Here is a 16,390-nt window from a genome sequence, read left to right as displayed (position 1 = left end):
CACAATGTCCCTAAAATTAATAGTCTGAATGCAATTTCAATGTGAATGCTTCGTAACTTCACATGAAAGTGGAGAAGTCCCTCGGTGCCTTGGTTACAAAATTGAATATATGTCCCACGATGTCCCTAAAATTGATAGTCTGAATGTCATTTCAATGCGAATGCTTCATAACTTCACATGTAATTAGAGAAGAAGACCATTGGTGCCTTAGATGCAAAATTGAATATATGACCCTTAATTGAGTTTATGTCCCACAATGTCCCTAAAATTGATAGACTGAATGTAATTTCAATGTGAATGTTTCATAACTTCACATGTAATTAGAGAAGAAGACCATTGGTGCCTTAGATGAAAAATTGAATATATGTCTCTTAATTGAGTTTATGTCCCACGATGTCCCTAAAATTAATAGTCTGAAGGCAATTTCAATGTGAATGCTTCGTAACTTCACATGTAAGTGGAGAAGACCCTTGGTGCCTTGGTTACAAAATTGAATATATGTCCCTTAATAGAGTTGATGTCCCACGATGTCCTTAAAATTGATAGTCTGAATGCAATTTCAATGTGAATGTTTCATAACTTCACATGTAATTAGAGAAGAGACCATTGGTGCCTTAGATGCAAAATTGAATATATGTCTCTTAATTGAGTTTATGTCCCACGATGTCCCTAAAATTATTAGTCTGAATGCAATTTCAATGTGAATGCTACGTAACTTCACATGTAAGTGGAGAAGACCCTCGGTGCCTTGGTTACAAAATTGAATATATGTCCCTTAATTGAGTTTATGTCCCACGATGTCCCTAAAATTGATAGTCTGAATGCAATTTCAATGTGAATGCTTCATAACTTCACATTTAATTGGAGTAGATGACCCTTGGTGCCTTAGATGCAAAATTGAATATATGTCCCTATTGAGTTTATGTCCCACGGTGTCCCTAAAATTGATAGTCTAAATGCAATTTCAATGTGAATGCTTCGTAACTTTACATGTAATTGGGGAAGAAGACCTTTGGTGTCTTAGATGCAAAATTGAATATATGTCCCTATTGAGTTTATGTCCCATGATGTCCCTAAAATTAATAGTCTGAATGCAATTTCAATGTGAATGCTTCGTAACTTCACATGTAAGTGGAGAAGACCCTCGGTGCCTTGGTTACAAAATTGAATATATGTCCCTTAATTGAGTTTATGTCCCACGATGTCCCTAAAATTGATAGTCTGAATGCAATTTCAATGTGAATGCTTCATAACTTCGCATGTAATTGGAGAAGAAGACCCTTGGTGCCTTAGATGCAAAATTGAATATATGTCCCTATTGTGTTTATGTCCCACGGTGTCCCTAAAATTGATAGTCTAAATGCAATTTCAATGTGAATGCTTCGTAACTTTACATGTAATTGGGGAAGAAGACCTTTGGTGTCTTAGATGCAAAATTGAATATATGTCCCTATTGAGTTTATGTCCCATGATGTCCCTAAAATTAATAGTCTGAATGCAATTTCAATGTGAATGCTTCGTAACTTCACATGTAAGTGGAGAAGACCCTCGGTGCCTTGGTTACAAAATTGAATATATGTCCCTTAATTGAGTTTATGTCCCACGTTGTCCCTAAAATTGATAGTCTGAATGCAATTTCAATGTGAATGCTTCATAACTTCACATTTAATTGGAGTAGATGACCCTTGGTGCCTTAGATGCAAAATTGAATATATGTCCCTATTGAGTTTATGTTCCGCGATGTCCCTAAAATTGATAGTCTGAATGCAATTTCAATGTGAATGCTTCCTAACTTTACATGTAATTGGGGAAGAACACCTTTGGTGCCTTAGATGCAAAATTGATTATATGGCCCTATTTAGTTTATGTCCCACGATGTCCCTAAAATTAATAATCTGAATGCAATTTCAATGTGATTACTTCATAACTTCACATGTAAGTGGAGATGACCCTTGGTGCCTTGGTTACAAAATTGAATATATGTCCCTTAATAGAGTTGATGTCCCACGATGTCCCTAAAATTGATAGTCTGAATGCAATTTCAATGTGAATGCTTCGTAACTTCACATGTAAGTGGAGAAGACCCTTGGTGCCTTTGATGAAAAATTAAATATATGTCCCTTAATTGAGTTTATGTCCCACGATGTCCCTAAAATTGATGGTCTGAATGCAATTTCAATGTGAATGCTTCACAACTTCACATTTAATTGGAGTAGTTGACCCTTGGTGCCTTAGATGCAAAATTGAATATATGTCCCTATTGAGTTTATGTTCCACGATGTCCCTAAAATTGATAGTCTTAATTCAATTTCAATGTGAATGCTTCATAACTTTACATGTAATTGGGGAAGAAGATCTTTGAAGAAGATCTTTGGTGCCTTAGATGCAAAATTGAGTATATGGCCCTATTAAGTTTATGTCTAATTGAAGAAGAAGACCCTTGGTGCCTTAGATGCAAAATTGAATATATGCCCCTTAATTGAGTTTCTGTCCCACGATGTCCCTAAAATTGATAGTCTGAATGCAATTTCAATTTGAATGCTTCATAACATCTAATTTAATTGGAGTTGATGACCCTTGGTGCCTTAGATGCAAAATTGAATATGTCCTTATTGAGTCTATGTCCCACGATGTCCCTAAAATTGATAATCTGTATGCAATTTCAATGTGAATGCTTCATAACTTTACATGTAATTGGGGAAGAAGACCTTTGGTACCTTAGATGCAAAATTAAGTATATGGCCTATTAAGTTTATGTCCCACGATGTCCCAAAAAATAATAGTCTGAATGCAATTTCAATGTGAATGCTTCATAACTTCACTTGTAAGTGTAGAAGACCCTTGGTGCCTTAGGTGAAGAAGATCATTATGCAAATGGTTCTGATTTGTTAATATTCGGTTATCTCACAATTAAAGTAGCAAAAAATAACTTCTCAGAAGAAAATAAGTTAGGAGAGGGTGGATTTGGTGCTGTATACAAGGTAACATATCGAAATTCATCTGCTTGTGAAATGTTTCGTGCAAATAGGAACTTTGAAATGTAAATTGAAGTATGAATTGGATAGTAATGATGCAATCTTCCAGTATGAATTTCATTTTTTTTTAGATGAAAAATTGAATATGTCCCTTAATTGAGTTTATGTCCCACAATGTCCCTAAAATTAATAGTCTGAATGCAATTTCAATGTGAATGCTTCGTAACTTCACATGTAAGTGGAGAAGACCCTCGGTGCCTTGGTTACAAAATTGAATATATTTCCCTTAATTGAGTTTATGCCCCACGATGTCCCTAAAATTGATAGTCTGAATGCAATTTCAATGTGAATGCTTCATAACTTCACATGTAATTGGAGATGAAGATCATCGGTGCCTTAGATGCAAAATTGAATATATGTCCCTTAATTGAGTTTATGTCTCACAATGTCCCTAAAATTGATTGTCTGAATGCAATTTCAATGTGAATGCTTCATAACTTTACATGTAAGTGGAGAAGACCCTAGACGCCTTAGATGCAAAATTGAATATATGTCCCTTAATTGAGTTTATGTCCCATGATGTCCCTAAAATTGATAGTCTGATTGTAATTTCAATTTGAATGCTTCATAACTTCACATGTAAGTGGAGAGGACCCTTGGTGCCTTAGATGCAAAATTGAATATATGTCCGTTAATTGAGTTTATGTCCCACGATGTCCCTAAAATTAATAGTCTGAATGCAATTTCAATGTGAATGCTTCGTAAATTCACATGTAAGTGGAGAAGACCCTCGGTGCCTTGGTTACAAAATTGAATATGTCCAACGATGTCCCTAAAATTGATTGTCTTAATGCAATTTCAATGTTAATGCTTCAAACTTCACATGTAATTGAAGAAGAAGACCCTTGGTGCCTTAGATGCAAAATTGAATATATGTCCTTATTGAGTTTATGTCCCACGATGTCCCTAAAATTGATAGTCTGAATTCAATTTCAATTTGAATGCTTCGTAACTTTACATGTAATTGGGGAAGAAGACCTTTGGTGTCTTAGATGCAAAATTGAGTATATGTCCCTATTAAATTTATATCCCATGATGTCGCTAAAATTGATAGTCTGAATACAATTTTAATGTGAATGCTTCATAACTTTACATGTAAGTGGAGAAGACCCTTGATGCCTTGGTTACAAAATTGAATATATGTCCCTTAATTGAGTTTATGTCCCACGATGTCCCTAAAATTGATAGTCTGAATGCAATTTCAATGTGAATGCTTCGTAACTTCACATGTAAGTGGAGAAGACCCTCGGTGCCTTGGTTACAAAATTGAATATATGTCCCTTAATTGAGTTTATGTCCCACGATGTCCCTAAAATTGATAGTCTGAATGCAATTTCAATGTGAATGCTTCATAACATCGCATGTAATTGGAGAAGAAGACCCTTGGTGCCTTAGATGCAAAATTGAATATATGTTCCTATTGAGTTTATGTCCCACGGTGTCCCCAAAATTGATAGTCTAAATGCAATTTCAATGTGAATGCTTCGTAACTTTACATGTAATTGGGGAAGAAGACCTTTGGTGTCTTAGATGCAAAATTGAGTCTATTTCCTATTAAGTTTATGTCCCACGATGTCCCATTGGTGAAGAAGACCCTTGGTGCCTTAGATGCAAATTTGAGTCTATTTCCTATTAAGTTTATGTCCCACGATGTCCCTAAAATTAATAGTCTGAATGCAATATCAATGTGAATGTTTCATAACTTCACATGTAAGTGGAGAAGACCCTTGGTGCCTTTGATGAAAAATTAAATATATGTCCCTTAATTGAGTTTATGTCCCACGATGTCCCTAAAATTGATGGTCTGAATGCAATTTCAATGTGAATGCTTCACAACTTCACATTTAATTGGAGTAGTTGACCCTTGGTGCCTTAGATGCAAAATTGAATATATGTCCCTATTGAGTTTATGTTCCACGATGTCCCTAAAATTGATAGTCTTAATTCAATTTCAATGTGAATGCTTCATAACTTTACATGTAATTGGGGAAGAAGATCTTTGAAGAAGATCTTTAGTGCCTTAGATGCAAAATTGAGTATATGGCCCTATTAAGTTTATGTCTAATTGAAGAAGAAGACCCTTGGTGCCTTAGATGCAAAATTGAATATATGCCCCTTAATTGAGTTTCTGTCCCACGATGTCCCTAAAATTGATAGTCTGAATGCAATTTCAATTTGAATGCTTCATAACATCTAATTTAATTGGAGTTGATGACCCTTGGTGCCTTAGATGCAAAATTGAATATGTCCTTATTGAGTCTATGTCCCACGATGTTCCTAAAATTGATAATCTGTATGCAATTTCAATGTGAATGCTTCATAACTTTACATGTAATTGGGGAAGAAGACCTTTGGTACCTTAGATGCAAAATTAAGTATATGGCCTATTAAGTTTATGTCCCACGATGTCCCAAAAAATAATAGTCTGAATGCAATTTCAATGTGAATGCTTCATAACTTCACTTGTAAGTGTAGAAGACCCTTGGTGCCTTAGGTGAAGAAGATCATTATGCAAATGGTTCTGATTTGTTAATATTCGGTTATCTCACAATTAAAGTAGCAAAAAATAACTTCTCAGAAGAAAATAAGTTAGGAGAGGGTGGATTTGGTGCTGTATACAAGGTAACATTTCGAAATTCATCTGCTTGTGAAATGTTTCGTGCAAATAGGAACTTTGAAATGTAAATTGAAGTATGAATTGGATAGTAATGATGCAATCTTCCAGTATGAATTTCATTTTTTTTTAGATGAAAAATTGAATATGTCCCTTAATTGAGTTTATGTCCCACAATGTCCCTAAAATTAATAGTCTGAATGCAATTTCAATGTGAATGCTTCGTAACTTCACATGTAAGTGGAGAAGACCCTCGGTGCCTTGGTTACAAAATTGAATATATTTCCCTTAATTGAGTTTATGCCCCACGATGTCCCTAAAATTGATAGTCTGAATGCAATTTCAATGTGAATGCTTCATAACTTCACATGTAATTAGAGATGAAGATCATCGGTGCCTTAGATGCAAAATTGAATATATGTCCCTTAATTGAGTTTATGTCTCACAATGTCCCTAAAATTGATAGTCTGAATGCAATTTCAATGTGAATGCTTCATAACTTCACATGTAATTAGAGAAGAAAATAGTCTGAATGCAATTTCAATGTGAATGCTTCGTAACTTAACATGTAAGTGGAGAAGACCCTCGGTGCCTTGGTTACAAAATTGAATATATGTCCCTTAATTGAGTTTATGTCCAACGATGTCCCTAAAATTGATTGTCTTAATGCAATTTCAATGTTAATGCTTCAAACTTCACATGTAATTGAAGAAGAAGACCCTTGGTGCCTTAGATGCAAAATTGAATATATGTCCCTATTGAGTTTGTCCCACGATGTCCCTAAAATTGATAGTCTGAATTCAATTTCAATTTGAATGCTTCGTAACTTTTCATGTAATTGGGGAAGAAGACCTTTGGTGTCTTAGATGCAAAATTGAGTATATGTCCCTATTAAATTTATATCCCATGATGTCGCTAAAATTGATAGTCTGAATACAATTTTAATGTGAATGCTTCATAACTTTACATGTAAGTGGAGAAGACCCTTGATGCCTTGGTTACAAAATTGAATATATGTCCCTTAATTGAGTTTATGTCCCACGATGTCCCTAAAATTGATAGTCTGAATGCAATTTCAATGTGAATGCTTCGTAACTTCACATGTAAGTGGAGAAGACCCTCGGTGCCTTGGTTACAAAATTGAATATATGTCCCTTAATTGAGTTTATGTCCCACGATGTCCCTAAAATTGATAGTCTGAATGCAATTTCAATGTGAATGCTTCATAACTTCGCATGTAATTGGAGAAGAAGACCCTTGGTGCCTTAGATGCAATATTGAATATATGTTCCTATTGAGTTTATGTCCCACGGTGTCCCCAAAATTGATAGTCTAAATGCAATTTCAATGTGAATGCTTCGTAACTTTACATGTAATTGGGGAAGAAGACCTTTGGTGTCTTAGATGCAAAATTGAGTCTATTTCCTATTAAGTTTATGTCCCACGATGTCCCATTGGGGAAGAAGACCCTTGGTGCCTTAGATGCAAAATTGAGTCTATTTCCTATTAAGTTTATATCCCACGATGTCCCTAAAATTAATAGTCTGAATGCAATATCAATGTGAATGTTTCATAACTTCACATGTAAGTGGAGAAGACCCTTGGTGCCTTTGATGAAAAATTAAATATATGTCCCTTAATTGAGTTTATGTCCCACGATGTCCCTAAAATTGATGGTCTGAATGCAATTTCAATGTGAATGCTTCACAACTTCACATTTAATTGGAGTAGTTGACCCTTGGTGCCTTAGATGCAAAATTGAATATATGTCCCTATTGTGTTTATGTTCCACGATGTCCCTAAAATTGATAGTCTTAATTCAATTTCAATGTGAATGCTTCATAACTTTACATGTAATTGGGGAAGAAGATCTTTGGTGCCTTAGATGCAAAATTGAGTATATGGCCCTATTAAGTTTATGTCTAATTGAAGAAGAAGACCCTTGGTGCCTTAGATGCAAAATTGAATATATGCCCCTTAATTGAGTTTCTATCCCACGATGTCCCTAAAATTGATAGTCTGAATGCAATTTCAATTTGAATGCTTCATAACATCTAATTTAATTGGAGTTGATGACCCTTGGTGCCTTAGATGCAAAATTGAATATGTCCTTATTGAGTCTATGTCCCACGATGTCCCTAAAATTGATAATCTGTATGCAATTTCAATGTGAATGCTTCATAACTTTACATGTAATTGGGGAAGAAGACCTTTGGTACCTTAGATGCAAAATTAAGTATATGGCCTATTAAGTTTATGTCCCACGATGTCCCAAAAAATAATAGTCTGAATGCAATTTCAATGTGAATGCTTCATAACTTCACTTGTAAGTGTAGAAGACCCTTGGTGCCTTAGGTGAAGAAGATCATTATGCAAATGGTTCTGATTTGTTAATATTCGGTTATCTCACAATTAAAGTAGCAAAAAATAACTTCTCAGAAGAAAATAAGTTAGGAGAGGGTGGATTTGGTGCTGTATACAAGGTAACATTTCGAAATTCATCTGCTTGTGAAATGTTTTGTGCAAATAGGAACTTTGAAATGTAAATTGAAGTATGAATTGGATAGTAATGATGCAATCTTCCAGTATGAATTTCATTTTTTTTTAGATGAAAAATTGAATATGTCCCTTAATTGAGTTTATGTCCCACAATGTCCCTAAAATTAATAGTCTGAATGCAATTTCAATGTGAATGCTTCGTAACTTCACATGTAAGTGGAGAAGACCCTCGGTGCCTTGGTTACAAAATTGAATATATTTCCCATAATTGAGTTTATGCCCCACGATGTCCCTAAAATTGATAGTCTGAATGCAATTTCAATGTGAATGCTTCATAACTTCACATGTAATTAGAGATGAAGATCATCGGTGCCTTAGATGCAAAATTGAATATATGTCCCTTAATTGAGTTTATGTCTCACAATGTCCCTAAAATTGATAGTCTGAATGCAATTTCAATGTGAATGCTTCATAACTTCACATGTAATTAGAGAAGAAAATAGTCTGAATGCAATTTCAATGTGAATGCTTCGTAACTTAACATGTAAGTGGAGAAGACCCTCGGTGCCTTGGTTACAAAATTGAATATATGTCCCTTAATTGAGTTTATGTCCCACGATGTCCCTAAAATTGATAGTCTGAATGCAATTTCAATGTGAATGCTTCATAACTTCACATGTAATTGGAGAAGACCCTTGGTGCCTTAGATGCAAAATTGAATATATGTCCCTATTAAGTTTATGTCCCACGATGTCCCAAAAATTAATAGTCTGAATGCAATTTCAATGTGAATGGTTCATAACTTCACATGTAAGTGGAGAAGACCCTTGGTGCCTTAGATGCAAGATTAAATATATGTCCCTTAATTGAGTTTATGTCCCACGATGTCCCTAAAATTGATAGTCTGAATGCAATTTCAATGTGAATGTTTCATAACTTTACATGTAAGTGGAGAAAACCCTTGGTGCCTTAGATGCAAAATTGAATATATGTCCCTTAATTGAGTTTATGTCCCACGATGTCCCTAAAATTAATAGTCTGAATGCAATTTCGATGTAAATGCTTCGTAACTTCACATGTAAGTGGAGAAGACCCTCGTTGCCTTGGTTACAAAATTGAATATATGTCCCTTAATTGAGTTTATGTACCACGATGTCCCTAAAATTGATAGTCTTAATGCAATTTCAATGTTAATGCTTCATAACTTCACATATAATTGGAGAAGAAGACCTTTGGTGCCTTAGATGCAAAATTGAATATATGTCCCTATTGAGTTTATGTCCCACAATGTCCCTAAAATTGATAGTCTGAATGCAATTTCAATTTGAATGCTTCGTAACTTTACATGTAATTGGGGAAGAAGACCTTTGGTGTCTTAGATGCAAAATTGACTATATGTCCCTATTAAGTTTATGTCCCACGATGTCCCTAAAATTAATAATCTAAATGCATTTTCAATGTGAATGCTTCATAACTTCACATGTAAGTGGAGAAGACCCTTGGTGCCTTGGTTACAAAATTGAATATATGTCCCTTAATAGAGTTGATGTCCCACGATGTCCTTTTTTTTTTTTTTTGATGTCCTTAAAATTGATAGTCTGAGTGCAATTTCAATATGAATGCTTCATAACTTCACATGTAATTGGAGAAGAAGACCCTTGGTGCCTTAGATGCAAAATTGAATATATGTCCCTTAATTGAGTTTATGTCCCACGATGTCCCTAAAATTGATAGTTAGAATGCAATTTCAATGTGAATGTTTCATAACTTCACATGTAATTGGAGAAGACCCTTGGTGCCTTAGATGCAAAATTGAATATATGTCCCTAGTAAGTTTATGTCCCACGATGTCCCAAAAATTAATAGTCTGAATGCAATTTCAATGTGAATGCTTCATAACTTCTTAGTAAGTGGAGAAGACCCTTGGCGCCGTAGATGCAAAATTGAATATATTTCCCTTAATTGAGTTTATGTCCCACGATTTCCCTAAAATTAATAGTCTGAATGCAATTTCAATGTGAATGCTTCGTAACTTCACATGTAAGTGGAGAAGACCCTCGGTGCCTTGATTACAAAATTGAATATATGTCCCTTAAATGTGTTTATGTCCCACGATGTCCCTAAAATTGATACTCTGAATGCAATTTCAATGTGAATGCGTCATAACTTCATATGTAATTGGAGAAGAAGACCCTTGGTGCCTTAGATGCAAAATTGAATATATGTCCCCATTGAGTCTATGTCCCACGATGTCCCTAAAATTGATAGTCTGAATGCAATTTCAATGTGAATGCTTCATAACTTTACATGTAATTGGGGAAGAAGACCTTTGGTGCCTTAGATGCATAATTGAGTATATGTCCCTATTAAGTTTATGTCCCACGATGTCCCTAAAATTAATAGTCTGAATGCAATATCAATGTGAATGTTTCATAACTTCACATGTAATTGGAGAAGACCCTTGGTGCCTTGGATGAAAAATTAAATATATGTCCCTTAATTGAGTTTATGTTCCACGATGTCCCTAAAATTGATAGTCTGAATGCAATTTCAATGTGAATGCTTCATAACATCACATTTAATTGGAGTTGATGACTCTTGGTGCCTTAGATGCAAAATTGAATATATGTCCTATTGAATCTATGTCCCACGATGTCCCTAAAAGTGATAGTCTGAATGCAATTTCAATGTGAATGCTTCATATCTTTACATGTAATTGGGGACGAAGACCTTTGGTGCCTTAGATGCAAAATTGAGTATATGGCCCTATTAAGTTTATGTCCCACGATGTCCCAAAAATTAATAATCTGAATACAATTTCAATGTAAATGCTTCATAACTTCACTTGTAAGTGGAGAAGACCCTTGGTGCATTAGGTGAATAAGATCTTTATGCAAATAGTTCTGATTTATTAATATTCGGTTATCTCACAATTAAAGTTGCAAAAAATAACTTCTCAAAAGAAAATAAGTTAGGAGAGGGTGGATTTGGTGTTGTGTACAAGGTAACATTTCGAAATTCATCTGCTTGTGAAATGTTTCGTGCAAATAGGAATTTGAAATGTAAATTGAAGTATGAATTGGATAATAATGATGCAATCTTTCAGTATGAATTTCATTTTTTTTTTTTAGATGCAAAATTGAATATGTCCCTTAATTGAGTTTATGTCCCACAATGTCCCTAAAATTAATAGTCTGAATGCAATTTCAATGTGAATGCTTCGTAACTTCACATGTAAGTGGAGAAGACCCTCGGTGCCTTGGTTACAAAATTGAATATATGTCCCTTAATTGAGTTTATATCCCACGATGTCCCTAAAATTGATAGTCTGAATGCAATTTCAATTGAATGCAATTTCAATGTGAATGCTTCATAACTTCACATGTAATTAGAGAAGAAAACCATTGGTGCCTTAGATGCAAAATTGAATATATGTCCCTTAATTGAGTTTATGTCCCACGATGTCCCTAAAATTAATAGTCTGAATGCAATTTCAATGTGAATGCTTTGTAACTTTACATGTAATTGGGGAAGAAGACCTTTGGTGTCTTAGATGCAAAATTGAGTATATGTCCCTATTAAGTTTATTTCCCGCGATGTCCCTAAAATTAATAATCTGAATGCAATTTCAATGTGAATGCTTCATAACTTCACATGTAAGTGGAGAAGACCCTTGATGCCTTGGTTACAAAATTTAATATATGTCCCTTAATAGAGTTTATGTCCCACGATGTCCTTAGTCTGAATGCAATTTCAATGTGAATGCTTCATAACTTCACATGTAATTGGAGAAGAAGACCCTTGGTGCCTTAGATGCAAAATTGAAGAAGAAGTTTAATGGTGATTGGTGAAATGGTACTGGTTTCATAAGTAGTTAAATCATCTCAATATTCTTTTTGAAGATAAGCCATTTTTTAAATATGTTTGAAACACTTGCTTCTTCACTTCTAATGTTGTGATAGAATTTGTAACTGATGCTGTTAATGTTTAAGGCATGAACCACCTATGATGGCTTGTGTTTGAGGTCTAAGCTTAAATAGGATCTAAGCTTAAAAGGTAATTGTTCTAACTCGGTTTCATGCTCTGTTTGGTTTTATTAATGTCATACACTTTTGCATGAATTTTTCATACACCAACTGGTTTGAGTCGGTGTTTGATGTTAGATCTTGACTCACATTACTAGATTCGCGAGATCTCGCTTCTCAACTCCATTGGCTATACCTAATATATATAGGTTCATGTCTATATTAACTAACATAAATGACTGTTGTTTATTGGTGTGGTGGCTATTGTCATTATTATTGTTAGTATTATGGTTTTCAGGGTACCCTCACAGATGGAAAAGAGGTTGCCATCAAACGAAACTCAAAGATGTCTGATCAAGGATTGGATGAGTTTAAAAATGAAGTTTTTATGATTGCAAAACTTCAGCATCGTAATCTTGTGAAGCTTCTTGGTTGTTGTATTAAAGGAGAGGAAAAAACGTTGATCTATCAATACATGCACAACAGGAGCTTGGACTACTTCATCTTTGGTTTGTCTCTTTGATGTTTAACTTAACATTCTTTACATTATATAATTAACTGCTAAAGTCTTTTGATTAAGTAAGTGGCAATCTAAACATGTAAGTAAAATTAATCAGATGAAACTAGAAGCAAGCTCTTAGGATGGTCTCAACTCTCAACATTCCTACATTATTGCTGGGATTGCTAGATTTATTTACTTTTATTCTGCTTGTTTTTATCTAGCGTTTTCAATATTTGTTTGGCCAACAGTTCAGTTGCGTTAAAGACATTTTGCGAAGATGAAGTTGATGAGAATAGAAAGCGAGATTTTTATTTAGGGGAAAAAGACTGAACTTAGTTAATATTGTGTGCAGTGCAGTTCAGTTCTTAATGGTTCGGTTTAGTTATTTGCAGTTCAGTTCCCGTTAATGTACTATGTTTAAAATATAGGTTCGGTTAGTGAACTCTTAAATTGGTTCAGTTAATTTTGGTTCGGTTCAGTTCGCCAGTTATTTTGAACACTCCTAATTGTGTGGATTAATGATTAGAAGTTAAGACATCCAAAGACCCATTTGTAATATTTAATCAGTGTATCAGATTATGTAGATGTACCTTATTACATATGATAAACAAGAGAATTGAGACACATCCAACTTGAATCAGGGAAAATGAAAACTTGGTGAAGGGACATGTGCAGAGATGTACTGATTGGACAGAACCTGCAGGCTGCAGCTACAAAGTCAACAATAATGCTGGTATGTATTTCTTCTCTTTCTTTCTGGTATGTATTTCAATGTGCATAGTAACAATATGGCTCTAGATTACGTGAGTTAGTAATGAATAGGAGGAGTCTAGGACGTGAAATGAAAATTAATGGGAAAACAAAATTATCGAAAATTATTGGACTGCTTGGAATCGTTGTGGGAGGTTTGAAGCTACAAATTGTAGCTTTGCAATTTTATGTTAAATTGCCATTGGAATGTGAATAAATGACCAATCGCGCTCCCAAACACTCACTTAGCCTTATAACCCCAACTATGACATTGTTCCATGATTTTTGTAAGGGATAGGATGTCTTGATGACCCTAAAGTAAACTGCATTAAGAGCTTTTGCAATTATAAATATGCACAAAGTAATAAATAAAATTTTAAATATGCATGGTGACCCAATATATTTGAGATGTGGTTTGCATCATGCATAATGAGGTTTGTGTGACTTGATTTTCTATTTGAAAGTTGTAGATTAGTATCATAGCCAACATTTCATGAGTTAATTAAGGTCTGATGTGTGAATGACCAACATGTTATTGAGACTACATGCTTTGTTTGTGTGTATCAAAGATTTGATGTGCCCTATGTGCATAATTGGTGTATGCCTCCATAAGTATGATTATCAATGGTTGTTTTATGAAATGTTTAGGAAAGGTTTTGTTATAATATGCTTTGAAAGTTTGAATACTTGCATAAAAATTGATCAACTACATAAGAATTAGAAGTAGGGCAAGTGATCCAGTAAAAAAATTGGAGGCATGTAAGATTTTCAGATTTTAGAAGTAGGTTATAAGGATTATCACTTCTGATTTTAATTGATTTATGTTCTGGTAAGTCTAAATAGGTCATTTGAAAAATGACAAGTGATTTATTTAAGAAAACCACAGATGATGCAAGATGGCTTAAAAATTTAAGACTTCAACCATCATATTTTTTCTCTTCCTATATACAAATATTCTGCATAAGTGTGCAGATATCATGCTTAAATATGAGTTTTATGAATCTTGGTACACGACAGATCGATTGGAAATTGTGTGACAATACTACTACTTAAAATGTAGACTAAGAGCTATTGAAATATCAAACTTTTAAATTTGAGTTAGAATAAGTTAATTTTTTGGTTATACGATCTGTAAATATTAGAATAAGTTGTACACACAATCTGATGTAGTTATTGTAAAAAATTGATTAGGCTGAAAACTAATTTATTAAGGGACCAAAGTGAGGTATACAACTCATATTACCCCTTGAAATAAAAAAAGAAAGTTTAAGAGGATTAGGAGGCCTAAGTTAAGATTTTGATCAAATTAGAATGATATATTAATTGCAATCTTTTTTCCCCTCATAGTCCTAAGTCGTGTATATAGTTTATAGATCAAGTAAAAAGTAAAAACAAAAAATAAATACAAACATAATGGAATTATGAGAAACTAGGTATATGGGATGCTCAATGAAGTATTTTGGTGTTATGGTTCTTCCTACTTGATAACTAGCTTTTTAGGGAGGGTTTCCCAAGTGCTTGGATACTTATCAGTTGAGTGGAAAGAATACCAGTTTATAGAGTTTCATGCTTTGTACATTGGATACTGGTTTATTAGAGTTTCAGAAAGAACTTTACCATAGAGATCTTCTCCAGCATGTATATGTTACGGTCTATCGGTTGATATGATTTTGTTTTAATGTTGTGTAGGAGGAATTGCCGAATGATCTCGCAAGAGTGGATATGCTGTTTCAGGATGCAGTGGGTATGCTCTACCTTTTTTTATTGAATCCCCCAAGTATAATTCTAAGAAGTTCTTAGATTGTCACTATTGGAGAAGAAAAGGAAAATGTCATAATGTCATTTCTTTCAATTAATGTTTTATACTTTTATTTTTACATTCATCTTGGTAGGAAATAACGTAAGGGTGTATTAATCAGTTGTACTTTTACTTCATGCGTTGAGTATGATGGATTAGGAATTAGACAGCTTCTAAAATGGTGTTCTCTGGAAAATATATTTGGATGGGAAGAAATTGACTAGTAGAACTTTATCCTTGTTTGTCTTTTTTTTCTTTCTGCGACTTTTTATTTTCTTATGATTATGTTGCTTCGGTATAAATTGTCAACAAACGTACGTTTCCATCTTTTTATAATGCAGATCAATTAGTGAAGAAGAGATTTCCTTTCTCATATTGTCTGGGAAATATATAGCCATTGCTTTAGTTGATCACAATAAATTGAGGTAGAGATTTCTTCTAATTCCTTCTGTACTTTAGTTATGAGCAATTCTATCTATCACTGAAAAGGTTCTGTTGCAGTCATGCTTGGCAAGATTTTCATGTCCCTGGCGTCTTGAGCAGTAATTCTGACTACACAGGTGATATATTTGCTTTAACTTATTTGCATATGCTTCATATGCATTCCTATGTTGCAATTATGCTGTATAAGTATATCAAGCATTCTTTTGATTTATTTAGTTAACTTATGCAGTGTGCATGTACTGAATGACTTTATATAATGAGTTTAGAGAAATATATCAATAAACTATTATATTTCTTCTTTGACTCACCAAAAAAAAAGAAGAGTGTTTCTTCTTTGAGTGTCTTGATTAAGTCGACTTGGATTATTCTGATTCCGGTGTAACTTTTAAATACCAAGAACCTAAGACCGGAAAGGGTATACATCAATTAGTATTATTCATTCCAACATTTTGAAATTTATCCATTGATGAAGTCAATTACTGAGTATGAATATTCTTTTGACATGTCCAGGTATCATCTTTTCCCTCTTTCCACTAACTGTCTGATATCTTGTATTATTTTAAAAAGACTTGAGCGTTAATGTTTTACCCTTTTGTTATTAAAATCACTTTAGAAAGACCAATATTTGATGAGAATTTCCGATATGTTCTTGTGTGACTGAACACACACAAGACAACATTTATATACAAAAAAAAAATAAATACAATTTTCAGAAAGAGAATA

At 33.9% G+C, this 16,390-nt stretch overlaps 1 long non-coding RNA gene across 2 annotated transcripts; it reads left to right on the top strand.

Moving 5' to 3' along the window:
• Nucleotides 1–11,882: 11,882 nt before the first annotated feature.
• LOC123896934 lies at nucleotides 11,883–16,091 on the top strand. Of its 2 annotated transcripts, XR_006804693.1 has the most exons (6): nucleotides 11,883–12,204; nucleotides 12,472–12,682; nucleotides 13,317–13,408; nucleotides 15,115–15,169; nucleotides 15,565–15,648; nucleotides 15,725–16,091. It is a non-coding gene; the product is annotated as an uncharacterized LOC123896934 (long non-coding RNA). The 2 variants fall into 2 exon arrangements; XR_006804692.1 differs by having other exon boundaries at nucleotides 11,883–12,682.
• The last annotated feature ends 299 nt before the right edge of the window (nucleotides 16,092–16,390 follow it).

Source organism: Trifolium pratense, linkage group LG7 (genome assembly GCF_020283565.1).
Source record: "Trifolium pratense cultivar HEN17-A07 linkage group LG7, ARS_RC_1.1, whole genome shotgun sequence".
Classification (NCBI taxonomy): Eukaryota; Viridiplantae; Streptophyta; class Magnoliopsida; order Fabales; family Fabaceae; genus Trifolium; species Trifolium pratense.
Note: the sequence above shows the minus strand (reverse complement) of the source record. Positions and strands in the feature narration are given on the sequence as shown.